The sequence below is a fragment of the Arachis hypogaea genome, chromosome 19 (genome assembly GCF_003086295.3).
Source record: "Arachis hypogaea cultivar Tifrunner chromosome 19, arahy.Tifrunner.gnm2.J5K5, whole genome shotgun sequence".
In the NCBI taxonomy this organism is placed as follows: Eukaryota; Viridiplantae; Streptophyta; class Magnoliopsida; order Fabales; family Fabaceae; genus Arachis; species Arachis hypogaea.
In genome coordinates this window covers 90,957,136-90,972,687 of record NC_092054.1, presented here as the reverse complement: position 1 = coordinate 90,972,687, position 15,552 = coordinate 90,957,136, and positions in this window count along the sequence as shown.

Here is a 15,552-nt window from a genome sequence, read left to right as displayed (position 1 = left end):
TTTTACTGGCGTTTTTTTGCCAGTGAGCTCTCTTTCTCTGTTTTGTGTGCTGAATCCTTCTGTAACCCTGTGAACTTATACAATTGACTCTTTACCTTAGTAGCAATGAACTTTATATAAACAAATAAAATCAAGAATAGGGCAAAATAACAGAAAAAGTCTTCCCAATGGCTGGGTTGCCTCCCAGCAAGCGCTTCTTTATTGTCTTTAGCTGGACCTTGCTGAGCTTTTAATCTAGCTTCAGCCTTGAGCACTCTTGCTCAACATTGCTTTCAAGATAGTGCTTGATTCTCTGTCCATTAACAATGAACTTCTTATCAGAATCAATGTCTTGAAGCTCCACATAACCATATGGTGATACACTTGTAATCATATATGGTCCCCTCCACCGGGATTTCAGTTTCCCTGGGAATAGCCTGAGCCTAGAGTTAAACAACACAACCTTTTGTCGTGGTTCAAAGATTCTAGATGACAGCTTTCTGTCATGCCACCTTTTAGATTTCTCTTTATAAAGCTTGGCATTTTCGAAAGCAGTGAATCTGAATTCCTCTAGCTCATTCAGCTGGAGCAATCTTTTTTCTCCAGCTAATTTGGCATCAAAGTTTAGGAATCTGGTTGCCCAGTAGGCCTTATGTTCCAGTTCCACGGGCAGGTGACAAGCCTTACCATACACAAGTTGGTACGGAGAGGTCCCTATAGGAGTCTTGAATGCTGTTCTGTAAGCCCACAGAGCATCATCCAAGCTTCGTGCCCAATCCTTTCTATGGGTACTTACAGTCCGTTCCAGGATTCTTTTCAGTTCTCTATTAGAAACTTTAGCCTGCCCATTTGTCTGTGGATGATATGGAGTCGCCACCCTGTGGCGAATCCCATACCGGACCATGGCAGAGTAAAGCTGTTTATTGCAGAAGTGAGTGCCCCCATCACTGATTAGTACCCTAGGGACACCAAACCTGCTGAATATATATTTCTGGAGGAACTTCAGCACTGTTTAGTATCATTGGTGGGTGTGGCAATGGCCTCTACCCATTTTGATACATAGTCAACTGCCACCAGAATATAAGTGTTTGAGTATGATGGTGGGAAAGGCCCCATGAAATCAATTCCCCATACATCAAACAACTCAATCTCCAAGATTCCTTGTTGAGGCATGGCGTAACTATGAGGCTAATTACAAGCTCTCTGGCAACTGTCACAGTTAGGTACAAACTCTCGGGAATCTCTGTAGAGTGTAGGCCAGTAGAAACCACATTGGAGGACCTTGGTGGTTGTTCGCTCACCTCCGAAATGACCTCTATATTGTGACCCATGGCAATGCCATAAGATGCTCTGTGCTTCTTCTCTAGGCACACACCTACGGATTATTCCGTCTGCACATCTCTTAAAGAGATAGGGTTCATCCCACAAGTAGTACTTTGCATCAGAAATTAATTTTTTCTTTTGTTGCCTGGTGTATGCCTTGGGTATGAACCTTGCAGCTTTATAGTTTGCAATGTCTGCAAACCATGGTGTTTCCTGAATGGCGAACAAATGCTCATCCGGAAAGGTTTCAGAGATCTCAATAGAGGGAGAGGGCGCCCCTTCTACTGGCTCTATTTGGGACAGATGATCAGCCACTTGGTTTTCTGTCCCTTTTCTGTCTCTTATTTCTATATCAAACTCTTGCAGAAGTAATACCCATCTTATAAGCCTGGGTTTTGAATCCTGCTTTGTAAGTAGATATTTAAGAGCAGCATGGTCAGTGTACACAATCACTTTTGATCCTACTAAGTATGATCTAAACTTGTCAATGGCATAGACCACTGCAAGCAATTCCTTTTCTGTGGTTCTATAATTTTTCTGTGCATCATTTAAAACACGGCTAGCATAATAAATGACATGCAGAAGTTTGTCATGCCTCTGCCCCAGTACTGCACCAATGTCGTGATCACTGGCATCACACATTAATTCGAATGGTAATGTCCAGTCTGGTGCAGAGATAACTGGTGCTGTGACCAGCTTAGCTTTCAGAGTTTCAAACGCTTGCAGGCACTCTATGTCAAACAAAAATGGCGTGTCAGCAACTAGCAGGTTGCTTAGGGGTTTTGCAATTTTTGAAAAATCCTTTATAAACCTCCTATAGAATCCTGCATGCCCCAGAAAGCTTCTGATTCCTTTAAAATTGGCAGGTGGTGGTAATTTTTCAATTACCTCTATTTTAGCTTGATCCACCTCTATTCCCTTGTTTGAAATTTTATGCCCAAGGACAATCCCTTCAGTCACCATAAAGTTACATTTTTTCCAGTTTAAAACCAGGTTGGTCTCTTGGCATCTTTTCAAAACCAGTGTCAAGTGATCAAGACAGGAGCTGAATGAGTCTCCATATACTGAGAAGTCATCCATGAAGACTTCCAGAAATTTTTCCACCATATCAGAGAAAATAGAGAGCATGCATCTCTGAAAGGTTGCAGGTGCATTACACAGCCCAAATGGCATCCTTCTGTAAGCAAATACTCTAGATGGACATGTGAATGCTGTTTTCTCTTGATCCTGGGGATCTACTGCAATTTGGTTGTAGCCTGAATAGTCGTCCAAAAAGCAGTAATAATCATGACCTGCTAGTCTCTCTAGCATCTGGTCTATGAATGGTAAAGAAAAATGATCCTTCCTGGTGGCTGTATTGAGCCTTCTGTAGTCAATACACATGCGCCACCCTGTAACTGTTCTTGTAGGAACCAATTCATTTTTTTCATTATGAACCACTGTCATGCCTCCCTTTTTGGGGACAACTTGAACAGGGCTCTCCCAGGGGCTATCAGAAATAGGATAAATAATCCCAGCCTCCAGTAATTTGGTGACCTCTTTCTGCACCACTTCCTTCATTGCAGGATTTAGCCGCCTCTGTGGTTGAACCACTGGCTTAGCATTGTCCTCCAATAAGATCTTGTGCATGCATCTAGCTGGGCTTATGCTCTTAAGGTCACTTATGGACCACCCAAGAGCTGTCTTGTGTGTCCTTAGCACTTGAATTAGTGCTTCCTCTTCCTGTGGATTTAAAGCAGAGCTTATGATCACTGGAAAAGTATCACCTTCTCCTAGAAATGCATATTTCAGGGATGGTGGTAATGGTTTGAGCTCGGGTTTAGGAAGTTTTTCCTCTTCCTGAGGAAATTTCAGAGACTCTTTCAATTCCTCTGAATCCTCTAGATCAGGCGGAACATCTTTAAAGATGTTTTCCAGTTCTGATTCGAGACTCTCAGCCATGTTGATCTCCTCCACCAAAGAGTCAATAAGATCAACTTTCATACAGTCTTTTGGTGTGTCTGGATGCTGCATGGAATTGACAGCATTCAACTTAAACTCATCCTCATTGACTCTCAGGGTGACTTCCCCCTTTTGAACATCAATGAGAGTTCGTCCAATTGCTAGGAAAGGTCTTCCTAGAATGAGAGTAGCACTCTTGTGCTCCTCCATCTCCAGCACTACGAAGTCAGTGGGAAAAACGAATGGCCCAACCCTGACAATCATGTCCTCAATCACGCCTGATGGGTATTTAATAGAGCCATGAGTAAGTTGGAGACATATCCGGGTTGGTTTAACTTCTTCAGTTAAACCAAGCTTTCTGATAGTTGATGCAGGTATTAGGTTGATGCTTGCCCCAAGATCACATAAGGCTGTCTTGGTGTAATTACCCTCTAATATGCATGGTATCAAAAAGCTTCTGGGATCTTTAAACTTTTCAGGGAAGCTTTTCAGAATGACTGCACTGCATTCTTCAGTGAGGAGAACTTTTTCAGTTTCTCTCCAATCCTTCTTATGACTTAAGATCTCTTTCATGAACTTGGCATAAGAAGGTATTTGCTCAAGTGCTTCTATAAACGGAATCTTTATTTCAAGAGTCCTGAGATAATCTACAAAGCGAGCAAATTGCTTATCCTGTTCCTCTTGGCGGAGTTTTTGAGGATAAGGTTTCTTGGCTTTATATTCCTCAACTTTGGTTGTTGCAGGTTTATTTCCTACAGAAGTGGTTGAAGAAACCCTTTTAGAGGGGTTGTCATCAGCACTTGTGTGTGTTTGATCCCTCACTGGCAATTGAGTGCCGGGGTTGGAAGCTGGAGTGACGTTAGATGCCAACTCCTCATCTGTTCCTGGCGTCTGAACGCCAGAACTGTGCTTCCTTTGGGCGTTCAACGCCAGTTCCTTGCTTGTTTCTGGCGTTGAACGCCAGTCCTGAGCATGGTTTGGGCGTTCAGCGCCAGCCTTCCACCCAATTTTTGGCGTTTTAGCGCCAGAATTATTTTTTCCCGGGCTCTTACTATCCTCAAATGGAATTTGGGTAGTTTGCTCATTTCTTGGCTTCCTGCTACCTTGAGGTGGGGTATTTAATGTTTTCCCACTTCTTAATTGAACTGCTTGGCATTCTTCTGTTATTTGTTTTGACAGCTGCTGCTTTGTTTGCTTTAATTGTTCTTCCATATTTATATTAGCCATCCTTGTCTCTTGTAGTCTCTCCTTGAATTCGGCTAACTTTTTTGTTAGAAAATCCAATTGCTGATTAAATTCAGTAGCTTGTTCAGCAGGACTGAGTTCAGTAGTCACTGTTTTAGCCTCTTCTTTCATGGAAGGTTCGCTGCTTAAGTACAGAAGCTGATTTCTGGCAACTGTATCAATGAGCTCTTGAGCTTCTTCAATTGTCTTCCTCATGTGGATAGATCCACCAGCTGAGTAGTCTAGAGACATCTGAGCTCTTTCTGTAAGCCCATAATAGAAGATGTCTAGCTGAACCCACTCTGAAAACATTTCAGAGGGGCATTTTCCTAGCATCTCTCTGTATCTCTCCCAGGCATCATAAAGGGATTCATTATCTCCTTGTTTAAAGCCTTGGATGTCCAGCCTTAGCTGTGTCATCCGTTTTGGAGGAAAGTATTGATTCAGGAATTTTTCTATCACCTGCTTCCATGTCTTTATGCTAGCCTTAGGTTGGTTATTTAACCACCTCTTTGCTTGGTCTTTTACAGCAAATGGGAACAGTAATAATCTGTAGACATCCTGATCTACTTCCTTATCATGTACTGTGTCAGCAATTTATAAAAACTGTGCCAGAAACTCTGTAGGTTCTTCCTGTGGAAGATCGGAATACTGGAAACTTTGTTGCACCATGAGAATGAGCTGAGGATTCAACTCAAAGCTACTGACTCCAATGGAGGGTATACTGATACTACTCCCATATGAAGCAGTGGTGGGGTTAGCATATGACCCCAGAGTCCTTCTGGACTGTTCATTTCCACTTAGATCCATGATGGAGAAAGGGAGATGATGTAAAATAGAGAAAAAATTATTTTTATTTATTTATTTATTTATTTATTTCGAAAATAAAATAAATTAAATTAAAATAAACAAAAATGCGTGAAGATTTTCAAAAAATGGAGAGAAAGAAGAAAAATGGTTAGGAAGTTTTGAAAAAGATATGATAAGATAGATCTTTTGAAATTGAAATCTGAATTTTTATGAAGAATTTCGAAATATTAGCTTAAAAATAGTCAGATCTGAATTTTTTTTTATTTTTGAATTTTATGATGAAAGAGAAAAACACACAAAAGACACAAAACTTAAAATTTTTAAATCTAAAACTCCTTGTTTTCAAAAATTTTGGAGGGAAAACACCAAGGAACACCAAACTTAAAAATTTTAAGATCAAAACAGAAGAAAGACTCAAGAACACTTTGAAGAATCACAAGAACAACAAGAACATGAAGGTAGAACACCAAACTTAAAATTTTTAGAAAACCAAAATAGAATTTTCGAAAACCAAAGAGAAATCAACAAGAAAACACCAAACTTAAAGTTTGGCACAAGATTTGATCAAAGAAAAATTATTTTTGAAAAGAAAGATTTTAAAAACAAGATACCCAATTACCAAGAACATAGACCAACGCTCTAGCCAACTGAGTTATGAAAGAAAGAAAAAAAAGAGAGGGAAAATAAAGATAAGAGACTCAAATGTAATGACTCTAAATTAAAAAGATAAATTTTTCCTAATCTAAGCAATAAAATAAGCTGTCAGTTGTCCAAACTCGAACAATCCCCGGCAACGGCGCCAAAAACTTGGTGCACAAATTTGTTACATGTCAATGTCAATATTACTATTTTTCACAAATTCGCACAACTAACCCGCAAGTGCACCGGGTCATCCAAGTAATACCTTACGTGAGTAAGGGTCGAATCCCACGGAGATTGTTGGCTTGAAGCAATTTATGGTTATCTTATAACTCTTAGTTAGGAAAACAATTCACTTATCAAATTGAATTACGAAAAATAAGAGAGTATGAAATAAATACTTATTATGCAGTAATGGAGAATATGTTGGGGTTTTGGAGATGCTTTGTCTTCTGAATTTCAGCTTTTCTCTTGTATTCCTCTTCCCTCATGCATGCAAAAGTGCAAAGTTCCTTCCATGGCAAGCTCTATGTAAGGTGTCACCGTTGTTAATGGCTACTTCCCATCTCCTCAGTGAAAATGGTCCAAATGCTCTGTCACAGCACGGCTAATCATCTAGGGGTTCTCGATCATACTGGAATTGGATTTACTATCCTTTTGCGTCTGTCACTACGCTCAGCACTCGCGAGTTTGAAGCCCGTCACAGTCATCCAATCCCAGAATCCTACTCGGAATACCACAGACAAAGTTTAGACTTTCCGGATTCTCCTGAATGACGCCATCAATTCTAGCTTATACCACGAAGATTCTAATTATGGATTCTAAGAGATACTCATTCAATCTAATATAGAACGGAGGTGGTTGTCATGCACACATTCATGGGTTGAGAAAGATGATGAGTGTCACGGATTATCACCTTCTCCATAATTAAGCGCGAATGAATATCTTAGATAGGAACACGCATGTTTGAATGGAAAATAGAAGTACTTGCATTAATTCATCGAGACGCTGCAGAGCTCCTCACCCCCAACAATGGGGTTTAGAGACTCATGCTGCCAAAAGGAATAAATTTCAGATCTAAAATGTCATGAGATACAAAATAAATCTCTAAAAGTTGTTTAAATACTAAACTAGTAACCTAGGTTTACAGAAAATGAGTAAACTGTGATAGATAGTGCAGAAATCCACTTCTGGGGCCCACTTGGTGTGTGCTGGGGCTGAGACTAAAGCTTTTCACGTGCCTGGGCTGTTTTGGGCGTTCAACGCCAGGTTGTAATCTGTTTCTGGCGTTGAACTCCAACTTGTAACCTGTTTCTGGCGCTGGACGCCAGACTGCAACATGGAACTAGCGTTGAACGCCAGTTTATGTCATCTATCCTTGAGAAAAGTTTGGATTATTATATATTGCTGGAAAGCCCTGGATGTCTACTTTCCAACGCAATTGAAAGCGCGCCAATTGGACTCTTGTAGCTCCAGTAAATTCATTCTGAGTGCAGAGAGGTCAGAATCCAACAGCATCAGCAATCCTTTTTCAGCCCGAATCAGATTTTTGCTCAGCTCCCTGAATTTCAGCCAGAAAATACCTGAAATTACAGAAAAGTACACAAACTCATAGTAAAGTCTAGAAATATGAATTTTTCCTAGAAACTAATGAAAATATACTAAAAACTTAACTAAAACATCCTAAAAACTACATGAAATTAACAACAAAAAGCGTATAAAATATCCGCTCATCAGTGCTTAAATGCGAAATCATGCTTTTACACCTGTAACTTGATGAAATTTTATTTCCCTTTGATTCTACTAGATGCCTTGATGTGGTTGTTAGTGATTTCAGAATTGAAAAAGGCTAAGAATGGATCAAGGGAGCAAAGAAGGAAGTATGCAAGTGAAGAAGATCATGAAAAGCCAAAGAATTGAACTCGCCCATGGACGCGTGCACGCACCAGCCGCCTACGCGCACCTTGCGAAATCGCCCATGGACGCGTACGCGTGCTGTGTGTGTACGCGTCAGTGCTGATATATAATTTTTTTAATAGAACACGTGCCTGACGATTTTGGAGGTTTTCCAACCCTATTTGGAGGTGGGCTTTGGCGGAAAAAGGGCTAAAAAGACCAAGGAATGAAGGGGAGGCATGATCATAGTTCACACACACACATTAGGCCAGTTTAGTTTTAGTTTTAGAGAGAGAAGCTCTCACTTCTCTCTAGAATTAGGATTAGGATTAGGTTTAGTTCTTAGATCTAAGTTTTAATTCATCCTTCTTCTATTGTTGTTATTACTTTCTTCTACTTTGTTTGTAGATTTACTTTTGTTCATTCTATTTTCTTTTAATGCAATTTGAGGTAATTCATGTAGATCTTGTTTTCTTTGATTATTGTTGTTAATTTCCTATATTTGATTGTTGTTAGATTTTCCTCCTTGTTATCAATTTATTATGCTTTTCTTTTGTGCCTCCCAAGTGTTTGATAAAATGCTTGGTTGGATTTTAGTATAGATTTTCATTCATCTTGGCCTAGGTGGAGTAATTAGTGATGCTTGAGTTATCTAATTCCTTTGTTGGTCGATAATTAGAAGTTGCTAATTGATTTGGATACCACTAATGCTAGTTTTTCCCTTGGGAGTTGGCTAGAACTTGTGGAATCAAGTTGATTCATCCATTTGACTTTCCTCCATGGTTAGAGGTTAACAAAGTGGTAGCAATGGATAATTTGTAATCACAATAGAGGAGGATAACTAGGATAGGACTTCTAATTCTCATAACCTTGCCAAGAGCTTTTTATAGTTATTAGTTTATTTTCATTGCCATTTATGTTTCTTGACTAAAACTTCAAAATCCTAAAATACGACTCATAACCAATAACAAGAATACTTTGTTGCAATTCCTAGGGAGAACGACCCGAGGTTCAATACTTCGGTTTATAAATTTAGGGGTTTGTACTATTGACAAACAAACTTTTGTATGAAAGAACTATTGTTGGTTTAGAAGCTATACTTGCAACGAGCTTTCATTTGTGAAATTCTAAACCATCAAAAGTCTGATCATCATGTAGCACATTACAAGCCTAAGTGAAAAATAATAAATGTCCCTTGTTTGGATCTTTGATTAGCTTAGACTAGTGAGAGTGTTCATCATTTGATTTTTGGGAAGTTGGGAACATTGGGTAGATATAAAAGTGTGTTTGTGTTTTTGGTTGAAAAATTTTAGGAATTGGGTACTGTTCATACCCTGGGTCGAGTTATCCGACCTGGGATGATTGGTGACAAAGCGACCGACCTCTTCAGGTCAGGCTACCCGACCTCTTCTCAAAGAGGTCGGCCAAATCGACAGGAAAGCCCAACAAAGGGCCCAAATAGAGGAACATGACCCAAATCCAAAGGCAATCCAAGCCTATAGAGATAAAGGCGGTTCCCTTGACGATAAGCTAACTTCACTCGAAATAAGATCAGATAAGATAAGATAACTAACTTATCTTATCAGAAAGGTCAGCCCACTACTATAAATACACTGGAGTACCCAGGTATAACTCATATTCTGATTCTACAATAAACCTGCTTAATACATATGCTAACTTAAGCATCGGAGTCTCTTGCAGGTACCCCCCACCCTCCGGTGACCAAGGATCAGAAGTGCAGCCAATCCAACAAGTCGGACACAACAGCTCCGGCCGCCACTAGCTGATGCACGGAAAACTTGTCTCAACAAATTTCCTTCGGCAAGTGTACCTAATTTGTCGTCAAGTAAAAACTCACAATAGAGTAAGGTCGAATCCCACAAGGATTGATTGATCAAGCAACTTTAATTAGAGGAATGTTCTAGTTGAGCGAATCAGAAATTGAGTTGAGAATTACAGAAAGTTAAATGCGGGAAAGTAAATGGCAGAAAGTAAATTGCAGAATCTTAAATGGGAATGGGGGAATTGCTCATAAATGTAAATGACAGAAATTAAAGAGAATGGGTAAGATCAGAAATGGGGAGTTCATTGGGCTTAGGAGATGTGGCATTCTCCGGATCAATCACATTTACATCTCTTCCTCAATCAATGCACTCATTGATCTCCTTGGCAATCTTAAGTGATTGAATTACAATTTCTTGTAATTCAATCTCTCAAATCTTGATCAATAGCCAATTCCTTGGTCAATTGCTCATGAGAAGAGATGAAGTATGGTCACTGATTATACCACATGCATTTCCCAAATCAAGCATTGAGAGGATTATAGTCACATATCCATCCAAACCCAATTTGGTCCAGTATGAGAAAGCATTTCTAGCTTGATCTCTTCATTCCTCTTCCAAGGTTCAGAAGTGATCCAAGTATGAATAGTTTCTTTTCCAAGATAACTACCCAATTAGATGCAGATCGAAAGCTTTCAAGTAAAATCAAGAGAAAAGATAGAAGAAGAATAATGAAAACTAGTATTGATCCATCAAATTACAACAGAGCTCCCTAACCCAAAGAAAGGGTTTAGTTGTTCATAGCTCTGGAAAATGAAAACAAAGATGGAGAATATATGATGAAAACTAGAAGAGTAGAGAAAGTAAAATACAGGAAGTAGTTCTATTCTAATTTCCAACTTCCTGGAACTCTCTCAAATAATTCAAAGCTACTCCTATATATACTACTCTTCTCATCTTCCAGTTAGCTCTTCAAGTCTTGGGCCTTTGGATTGATGAGATATTTTGATGAGAAACGAATTTCTACCAAAACACCCAAAACTAACCGGCAAGTGTACCGGGTCGTATCAAGTAATAAAAACTCACGGAAGTGAGGTCGATCCCACAGGGATTGAAGGATTGAGCAATTTTAGTTTAGTGGTTGATTTAGTCAAGCGAATCAAGTGTTGGTTGGGTGATTTGTGATTTGCAGAATGTAAATTGCATGAAATTAAAGAGAGCGGGAAAATAAATTGCTGAAACTTAAAGGACAAGAAATTAAATGACAGAAACTTAAAGTGCAAGAAATGTAAATTGCAGAATCTTAAAGTGCAAGAAATGTAAATTGCTTGAAAAGTAAAGGGGATTGGGATGAGGATTTGCAGAATTTAAACAAGGGAAAACTAAATTGCATCAAACAGAAGAGGAAAAGGGAGTTGGGATTGAACCGGATCTTATAACAGCAAAGTAAATGAACAATGAAAGCATTAAACAGAGAATTGAAATGAGAATTTAGATCTCAGGACCCAGAGACTAGAAAACCAAGTCTAGATCTCAATGCCTTCCTAGATCCCACAAGAACAATAGCAAGGAAATTGTAAATTGCAAAGAAAAGAGATGAAGATCAAGTAACAGAAACAGAAATGCTAATTCAATTAACAGTAAAGGAAACAGAGAGATCCAAGATTGAGATTGAAACAGAATTTCTTCAATTCTCCAATCCAAGATCCAAGACAAAAGTCAAATGAAATTGAAAGCAATGAAAGCAAGAAATTAAAGTTCACTCAAGTTCAAAAGCTCTTCGAAAACTATTATGAAAATTCTAAAAGGAAAGCTCTAAAAGAAAACTCTCCAGCCAAAGCTCCCTAAACAAATTGAATTCTATCCTATTTATACACTTTCCAAAATGATCTTCAAGCCTTGAGTTGGGCCTTTGTTCTTGGTGGAATTGGGTTGAAAGAGGCCTTGGTTGATTGCTCTTGAAGATTGAAGAAGAACCGAAGTGAACCAATTGAACCGGAAATGGAGTTAGCCAACGTTGGTCTTCAACGTTAGGGTCAAAGTTAGGGGTCTAACTTTGACCCTAACTTTTCATATCAGCAAACCACATTCTTCTGGTTTAGACGTTGGCGCCAACGTTAGGGGTCTAACTTTGACCCTAACGTTGGCCTTGCTTGGTGTGATTGGTGCCAACGTTAGCCTCCACGTTAGGGGGCTAACGTTGGCGCAAACGTTGCCTACTCCCCCATTGTGATTTAAGTGCCAACGTTAGCCTCCAAGTTAGGGGGCTAACGTTGGCGCAAACGTTGGTAGCCCAGGGAGAAACTCTCAAGTTCCAACGTTAGCCTCCAAGTTAGGGGGCTAACGTTGGAGCTAACGTTGGCTACTTCCAAAGAGTGATTCATATGCCCAACGTTAGCCTCCAAGTTAGGGGGCTAACGTTGGGGCTAACTTCATGCAACCCGTTTCAATTTTCACTTATTCCATTGTCCTCTCTTCACTCCTAGCCATTCCTCTTTGCTTCAACCTTTCTCCAAGCCTTCTTCACCTATCATTGATCAACCAAACTAATCAAAGTTTTGCTCAAAATCATGAGGTATTCAATCTTCCACAATATGCAACAAATATAGTTCAAAACCTCATGAAATGGCATGAATTCACATATGGTTGGTTCAATCAAGGGAAACATGAAAATCTACTCAATTAGCTTGCTTGTAGCTTAAGAAAGTGCATAATTCTAATGAAAACAAAAGAAAAAGACTAGCTAAAATGGGCTAGGATGACTTGTCATCACAACACCAAACTTAAAGCTTGCTTGTCCCCAAGCAAGAAATGAATTTATTAAGAAGAAAGAATGAAATGGAAGAGGAAGTTCATGCTAGCAAAGTGTTATTGATAGTTCATGGGGTTTTATGTGGATATGCAAATGCTCACTTCTTATTGACTCCTAGGCCTAGAAAGTTTCCTTCAAGTTTCAAGTGACATACTGCTATGACCTCTCATTATTCCTTTATCCTTGGCTATTACTTTATTCAAAAGCTTTATTTGAGTGTCATGTGTAGCAAGTTCATTTTCTTTTTATACTTGACACATTATTCACCATAGACACTTGGCTCACATTCCTTCTTAAAACATTGATGCCCAGCACCTCTTTGGGCTACTAAATGCTTTGTAGTTAGGTTGCTCTTGATAGTGGATTTTCAGCTGATGATCCCGGGTTAGTTAACCCAAGTCACCAAGTGTTGAGGCACTCCTAAGAGCTTACTAATCCAAGCAGATCCTAGTACAAAAACATCACAGGCATATATTTCAGAGTTCAAGCTATTGGTGTCCAGCTTTATTTCTTTTTGTTTTTCTTTTGTTTTGCCACCTTTTAGCTTTCTTTGTTCTTTCTTTCTTTTTTTTGTTTTTCTTTCTAACCAAGGAATTTATTCAATTGAGATTCATAGACAATAGGCCACTCTCTACTTAGAAGGAGATATCTTAGCTCTTTATTCACTAAAGTGAGTTATAATGCAATCACACACACCACCACTTACTTTTATTCCACTTCTAACTAACAGAGACCATTTCACTTCACATTCAAACTGTTCTTTTATTAAATTTAAAGATGCAGGGGACAACACATACTTCTTGTTAAGTGAAAATGAACACACAAGCCAACACATGAACTAGCTTACTTATTTTGAAATAACCAACACAATGCAAAGACTTTTAAATGACTACAAAAAAAAAAAAAAAATTTCAAAAACAGATTGGAACAGATAGAATGCATGTTGTGATGATCAAGGAGCAAATCCACCTTTTATTTGTCATGCCTTTTCTTTCTCCTTTCATATACTTGGCTGCTAGTGTTCCCACCATCTTTGTTTGGTGGTTCTTGATCTTGCCAAAAGCCAGCCTTGTTCATAGCCTCCTCCACTCTATCTTCAAGTCTCATAGCCCTGTTCACTTCCATCTCACTTCTCATTTTGAAAAATTCATCAAAAGTTGGGAATGCCGGATCCATGTGATGCAAATGTTCTCCAATATAGTTTAGTTTGATTTGGCTATTGACATTGTAATCGGCTTGCACTTCATACCTTGCTTCTTGGAGTGTTGTGAACTCCTTGAAGGCCTTCAAACTTTCAGCTTGCATTTGTTCCAACTTCCCAAAAGATTCATGAGATTGAAAGGCATGTTCTTCTTGCATCGCAAGAAATCTTGACTCGAATTCATTTTGTTTGTTGATTATTCTCAGCTCTCTTTCTTCTTGTGCTTGTTGGTTTTGCATGTACAGAGAATGATATTCCTCTTGCCTTGCTTGGATTCTTGTGTATTGCTGAGATAACCTCCCTATTGCTTCTTGCATTTGAGTCATGTCCATATTGCCTTGTGAGAAAAAGTGTGGCTGTTCCTCCTCCTCTTGTGGCTCTTCTTCCATGTGGGGCTCATCTACTTCCATTTGCTCTTCTCTTTCCCTTCCTCCATGTGGCCTTCGGCCTTGGTGTGCTTCAAGGGGCATCGTCATTCGTTCAATAGTTATGGGCATGCCTTGGCTTAGCCACATTGGATTCTCCTCTTCCAATGGAACTTTGGCCTTTGCACACAACTTCCAAATGGTGCTTGGATAGTACAACCAAGATCCGGCCGAATTTTTTTCAGCTATCTTTAGGATGTCTCTTGCAAGGATCTCATGAACTCTTATCTCTCCACCCACCATGATACAATGCAGCATTAAGGCTCTCTCCCTGTTAACTTCTGAGGTGTTCACTGTCCCCAGAATTGACCTTTTCATCAACTCATACCATCCTTTTGCCTCCGGAATGAGGTTACATCTCTTCAAGAACTTGTATCTGTTCTTGTCATCTCCCTCCCATCTTGAGTTCTCAAAACAAATGTCTCTTGCAATCTCTTCATAATTTTGATCCTCAGTCAATCTTTGTTGGTATCCCGGTTCATCAAAGCGCACTGACTTTAGTTTCAAAACTTTCTTGATTGCATCTGGGCCAAAGTCTACTTCCACCCCACGCACATAGCTCTTGTACGTTGGGGGTTCACGCATGTCAATCCTTGGGGCATTTGCATAAAACTCTCTTATAATATTGGCATTAATTCGAGAGATTGGTGATGTAAGTTCCTCCCATCTCCTCTTCCGGATCTTGTTCTTTATTTCTTGACACCCATCATCCGGCAACATGAATGGAATCTCAGGATAAATTTTTTTCTCGTTCATCCATTGAATTTGCATTTGATGAGACCAAGACTTGAACTTCCATTGGTCATACTCATGTGTTTCTTCCTCTACTATTGGATCTTTTCCTTTTCGTCGTTTGGTTCTTGAGGAGGATGCCATAATCACTTGGTTGGTTGAGAGGGAATGTGGAGAGTGTTGGAGAGTTTGATGTGTGGTTGGAGGAAAAAAAAGAGGTTCGGACTGAACTTGCTAGGGAATTATGGAGAGAAGATTGAGTGTTTGGAGTTTAAAGTAAAAGAAAAGGTTGCACAAGACTTGTAATGTTGAGGAGTGATTCGGTCATGTGCATGGCTTGAAGGTGGTATGCTTTTATATGAGAAATAGAGGGCTAGGATGCAATTAAGCACCATGGGGATCAAGGGTGTGCATGTATGGATGAATGAAGACAAAATTTGCTCCTTCCCTAGCCTTTGCCGTGATCATTTTCAATGAGGGGCAGATTTCTTCCTTGAAGCATGTGATATGATTTTGTCCTTATGCTAAGCTTTCTTTTGTCTTGTCCTTCTTTTCATTGAAGATTCTTTGACCTCCTAGTCATCACAACAAGACACATGCATTAGTCTTATCCCACCGTAGCAATATTATTCTTTTTAGTTAAAAATATGTGAACTATCAATTCTTATCTCATGTGAGCCGTGACACTTCCTTTGGGGGACACCAAACTTGATGTTTGGTAATATATAAGGAAAATGAGTTTCTTCCTCCAATTAGTGAAGTTTAAATGTTCATAAGAATTGTTTTCAT